This window comes from Bos indicus x Bos taurus, chromosome 3 (assembly GCF_003369695.1).
Source record: "Bos indicus x Bos taurus breed Angus x Brahman F1 hybrid chromosome 3, Bos_hybrid_MaternalHap_v2.0, whole genome shotgun sequence".
Taxonomy (NCBI): Eukaryota; Metazoa; Chordata; class Mammalia; order Artiodactyla; family Bovidae; genus Bos; species Bos indicus x Bos taurus.
Genome location: NC_040078.1, coordinates 12505017 through 12511051, shown reverse-complemented (window position 1 = coordinate 12511051; position 6035 = coordinate 12505017). Strand labels below are relative to the sequence as shown.

General features: G+C 40.8%; 1 long non-coding RNA gene across 1 annotated transcript; it reads right to left on the bottom strand.

Moving 5' to 3' along the window:
- Nucleotides 1-252: 252 nt before the first annotated feature.
- On the bottom strand, nt 253-5729 carry LOC113884639. The gene is made up of 4 exons (XR_003508947.1): nt 5635-5729; nt 5354-5422; nt 1121-1152; nt 253-1030 (listed from the first exon to the last, which is right to left on the bottom strand). It is a non-coding gene; the product is annotated as an uncharacterized LOC113884639 (long non-coding RNA).
- Nucleotides 5730-6035: the final 306 nt, after the last annotated feature.

Here is a 6035-nt window from a genome sequence, read left to right as displayed (position 1 = left end):
AAAGACACCTGTCCACTTCAGTTAGGGGCCACCCTTAAAATCTCATTTAACTGTAATTACCTCCTAAAAGGTCCTATCTCCAAGAATGGTCACACTGAACTTTGAGAGAATACAATTGGTCCATAATACTGTTTAGTCAGACAGTTTGGAAGTTCTTGCCCATTAAACTGGAGAAGGAAATGGCAACCCACTCCAGTATTCTTGCCTGGAGAACCCCAGGGACAGAGGAGCCTGGTGGGCTGCTGTCTGTGGGGTCGCACAGAGTTGGACAGGACTGAAGTGACTTAGCAGCATCAGCAGCAGCCCATTAAACAGAATGGGTTGTTTTTGAAAATCTTAACACTGATGTATATTTCATGAAGAAATAGTATATCAGTGGACAGAATGAAGCTTTTTGGTCATTTGCAGTGTGGGTAGCTGGAACAAAGCATGTGCACCAGAACATCATCAATGACACTAACAACAAAATTGGAAAGGGAAACAAGATGTTTAGAACAAGCAAACTGTTTATGTAGAGACAGTACCCTAGAAGATTTTCATCCCTCTCAGATCAGCTTTCGATGATTGCATCCTTGTGATCCTGGCTAGACTGCTTTTCCCTCTTCTTTAACAGGCCCAGGACCTGAAGGCCTACCTGCCTTGCCTTCACAAGTATCCCTCCTGTGAAAAGATTGCAGAATTTACTCAAATGCTGCTCACTGTGTTCCTAGAGAACACACAGACTTGGGCACAGAGGAAGTTGGCAGAACTTTCACACAGTCTCACATCCCCCATTGTCCAGTCTTTTGGGATGCTGAGCACTGTAGAGAAAGAAGTATGGATGGAGATAACCGAGAGAGTGACAGACTGCTTCACAGGGTCTCTGTGAGCCACTGTGGGTGCAGAGTTAGCGGTCTAAGGCTGATAATATGCATGGAACATTCTCATAGTTTTCTACAGCATCTTCAAGGTCACTATCTACAATGCTGGCTTGCTCTGTGGAGTCATCCGGATATGCCTTCTTCAAATCTGAATAGATGACTGTGGGTTCCTAGTGGAAAGGGAAAAAGCACAAACAGTTAGTACCAAAATATAAGTAAGGAAGAGCAGAGGGGGAAGTAAGCCAGGAAATGTGACTCACCTTATCTTCCCAATGTTTCCTTGGTGAATTTGCTGTTGAATTGGAAGAGGAAAGAAAACTATTAAACTGTGGGTAATATATTGTAACTTACAATATACTCACAACACATTCTAAACCAATTTTTCCTCTGCTGACTCATTTCCTAACTGTCTCCTCTGATGAATTCTTTCAAGCCCTCACATACCAAGTATCCTATCCTAACACACACACACAATAAAGCCCTTCCTTTGCCCTTAAAATGTCCAGAATAACTTTCCTGAAAATATCTTTCTTTCTCCACTGCTCATCATAACTACAGCAGAGAAGCCCTGCTATTTCCACCTCCCCACCTCTATTCAGCACCTCTATGGCTTCCAACAACACAAGAGATGACTCTATACATGGACATCACCAGATGGTTATTATGGAAATCAAACTGATTATATTCTTTGCAGCTGAAGATGGAGATGCACTATACAGTCTTCAAAAATAAAACCTGGAGCTGACTGTGGCTCATATCATCAGCTGCTTATTGCAAAATTCAGGCTCAAATTGAAGAAAGCAGGGAAAACCACTCAGAGAAGGCAATGGCACCCCTCTCCAGTACTCTTGCCTGGAAAATCCTATGGATGGAGGAGCCTGGAAGGCTGCAGTCCATAGGGTCACTGAGGTTCCTACACGACTAAGCGACTTCACTTTCACTTTTCACTTTCATGCATTGGAGAAGGAAATGGCAACCCACTCCAGTGTTCTTGCCTGGAGAATCCAAGGGACAGGGGAGCCTGGTGGGCTGCCATCTATGGGGTCGCACAGAGTCAGACACTACTGACATGACTTAGCAGCAGCAGCAGGGATAACCACTAGGCCATTCATGTATGACCTAAATCAAATCCCTGTGATTACACAATGAAGGTGATGAATAGATTCAAGGGACTAGATCTGGTAGACAGACTGCCTGAAAAACTATGGATGGAGGTTCGTAACACTGTACAGGAGACAGTAATGAAAACCATACCCAAGAAAAAGAAATGCAAGCGGCAAGGTGGTTGTCTGAGGAGGCCTTACAAATAGTTAAGAAAAAAAGAGAAATAAAAGCAAAGGAGAAAGGGACAGATATACTCAACTGAATGCAGAGTTTCAGAGAATAGCAAGGAAAGATAAGAAAGCCATCTAAAGTGAACAATGTAAAGAAATAGAGGGAAACAAGAGAATGGGGAAGACTAGCAATCTCTTTAAGAAAATTGGAGATACCAAGGGAACATTTCATGCCAAGACAGGTGCAATAAAGGACAAAAATGGCAAGGATTTAACAGAAGCAGAAGAGATTAAGAAGAGGAGGCACTACACAGAATACACAGAACTGTAGGAAAAAGCTCTTAATGGCCCCAGATAACCAAGATGGTATGATCACTCACCTAGAGCCAGACATTCTGGAGTGCAAAGTCAAGTGAGCCTTAGGAAAAATTGCTACAAACAAGCCTAGTGCAGGTGATGGAATTCCAGTTGAGCTATTTCAAATCCTAAAAGATGATACTGTTAAAGCACTGCACTCAATATACCAGCAAATTTGGAAAACTTAGTAGTGGCCACAGGCCTGGAAAAGGTGAGTTTTTGTTCCAATGTCAAAGAAAGGCAATGCCAAAGAATGTTCAAATTACTATACAATTGCACTCATTTCACATGCTAGCAAGATTTTGCTCAAAATCCTTCAATCCAGACTTCAACAGTAGGTGAACCAAGAACTTCCAGATGTACAAGCTGGATTTAGAAAAGGCAGAGGAACCAGACATCAAATTGCCAACATATGCTGGATCATAGAAAAAGCAATGTAATTCCAACAAAACATCTACTTCTGTTTCATAGACTATGCTGAAGCCTTTGACTGTGTGGATCACAATAAACTGTGGAATATGCTTAAAGAGACGGGAATACCAGACCACATTACCTGCCTGCTGAGAGACCTGTATGCAGGACAAGAAGCAACAGTTAGAACTATACATGGAACAGTGGACTGGTTCAAAATTGGAAAAGGAATACATGAAGTTTGTATATTGTCAGTCTGCTTATTTAACTTACATGCAGAGTACATCATACAAAATGCTGGGCTGGATAACTCACAAAATGGAATCAAGATTGCTGGGAGAAATACCAACAACCTCAGACATGCAGGTGATACCATTTAGTGGCAGAAAGTGAAGAGGAACTAAAAGCCTTTTAATGAAGGTGAAAGAGGAAAGTGAAAAAGCTGGCTTAAAACTCAACATTGAAAAATTGAAGATCATGGCATCTGGTCCCATCACTTCATGGCAAATAGAAAGAGGAAAAGTGGAAGCAGGCACAGATTTCATTTTCTTGGGCTCCAAAATCACTGGGGATGGTGACTGCAGCTATGAAATTAAAAGATGCTTGCTCCCTGGAAGAAAATCTGTGACGAACCTAGATAAGTATATTAAAAAGCAAAGACTTCACTTTGCCAACAAAGGTCCATTTAGTCAAGCTATGGTTTTTTTCAGTAGTCATGTATAGATGTGAAAGTTGGACCATAAAGCAATTCTTCTCTGGACACTGAAGAATAGATGCTTTCAAACTGTGGTACTGGAAAAGACTCTTGAGAGTCCTTAGACAGCAAGGAGATCAAATCAGTCAATCCTAAAGGAAATCAGTCCTGAATATTCATTGGAAGGACTGATGCTGAAGATGAAGCTGCAAAACTTTGGCCATCTGATGAGAAGAGCTGACTCATTGGAAAAGACCCCAATGCTGGGAAGAATTGAGGACAGGAGGAGAAGGGGGCAACTGAGGATGAGATGGTTGGATGGCATCACCAACTCAATGGACATGAGTTTGAGCAAACTCAGGGAGATAGTGAAGGGCAGGGAAATCTTGTCTGCCTCAGTCCATGGGGTTGCAAAGAGTTGGACACAACTTAGCAACTAAGCAACAACAACAATGTCTATATTGGTCATTTGGGAGAAGGAAGTAAATATGATTCATTTCACTTTGCACAGAGAAATTGGAGGAGGCTTCTCCAACGGCAGCTTGGGACTCTAAGATCACAAAGAAAATTTCCAGTAAGCCAAAGATTTGCAACGTTAACACTAGAAAATTCAGTGTGTGTATTTCTCCTATCCTTCCAAGAGACTATTTGGATTTCTTTTATTTACTTAACCACCCAGTAAGTACTCAGTAAATAATCTATAAGGAGGCAAAAATGACACCAACTCAGTGCATATGATCAGGAATCTTACCATTAAGGAGAAAAATAGAGATGAAGACAAATTCAACAAGTATTATAAACACCAAGATAAAAATGCATATTAAACTATGCTGCTGCCCCAAAGAGTAATCAGTTCCTCTCAGGTTTGGAGATAGAGAGGACTGGTGGGAATCATTGTGAGTTTGGTAGTGATAATTGAATTATGCCTAGAAATGTGACTAAGGGTTATAGGCCAACTAGAGGCAAGAACATTACAAGACAGATAAGAAGCACAAAATAGCTCAGTTTGATCAAGGAAATGCTGAGAGTTTAACATGGCTAAAGCAAGGACATAAGGCAGAGCTTAGAGGAAGGACAAACGCATGGAGGGAGGCAAAGATCACGCTTTAAAATGAAGAATCATTGAGGACAGTTAATCTAGACAATGATGTGATCAGTTGTGCATCTCAGAGGGATCATGCTGGAAACAGATTGTTAGAAGGTTGGAAAGTTAAAGTCACTCAGTCATGTCTGACTCTTTGCAAGCCCATGGACTATACATTCCATGAAATTCTCCAGGCCAGAATACTGTAGTGGGCAGCCTTTCCCTTCTCCAGGGAATCTTCCCAATCCAGGAAGTCAGGGATCAAACCCAAGGTTGGAAGGAGAACAATATTGGAAATAAAGAGACCAGTTAAAAGAATTACAATTCTTTACTCATTAGATAATAAAGGGCTTAATTTAGTAATTATGTTCATTTATTTACTAAAAAAAACAACTATTTGAGGGGGCCTATAGTTTTCTAAGCATAACACCAGATGCTATTGACATATTAGCAAAGAAATACAGTATCTGTCCTTAATGAATTTTTGGGGTAATGGTGGCAGTGTACACAAGTAAGAAGGAATAGATATGATTACAGGATTTGTAATATAAGAAGAATCGTTAATGCCTTTCATGTTGGATTCATATTTGAGATGACTCTTTGATCAAAACTCCCTTGCTGGATCTGATAAAACACTGCCACCTTACCTCTACTTATTTCAAATTTGTCTTACCTGAATTTTCATTTGTATGTTGGGTGCTCCAGATCTCAGAATAAACCAGGTCGCTATCTCCAGGATTCACTGTGAAAGAACAGATTACAGTCGGCTGTAGTCAAGACCTCACACTACAGACTCTTCTTCTGGTCACCAAGTTTATAACCACCTACTATCCCTGACATAGGGCCAGAAATGTCATTTTAAAATTGAATACAACTGAACCATGGACTATTGCTCAATCTCTGTTCCCTCCCTGATTCATTCCTAGAGCTCTCTGTCCCTTAGGAAATCATTACCATTGTTGTACACTGGCTGTGGTTCCACTGGGTCCAGTGGCTCTTGGGGATTTGTGTTGGAGGTTCTGGAAGGTTCCTTAAACTCCCTGGGACTGTAACTATGACAAGGGGATGAAAGAAAAAAAGAGAAATGTATTTGTGGATTATATCGAATTTCAGGAAAATCAATATGCAGGAAGAGCCCAGCATGGTTATGTAAAATATCATGGCTGCTTACTCTAAGAATCTGCATGGCTCTTTTGAGAAAATGTCAGAAGTATGGTGCAAGATATAGCCAGGGCAACATTACAGAGAAGACCAGCTGAGGCAAGGTCAGAGGGCAAAGACTACACAGTTCAAGATCCCTTTGATAGAATAAACACTTGTATTTACCTATTTTTAAAATTATTTTCAAAAGTTGA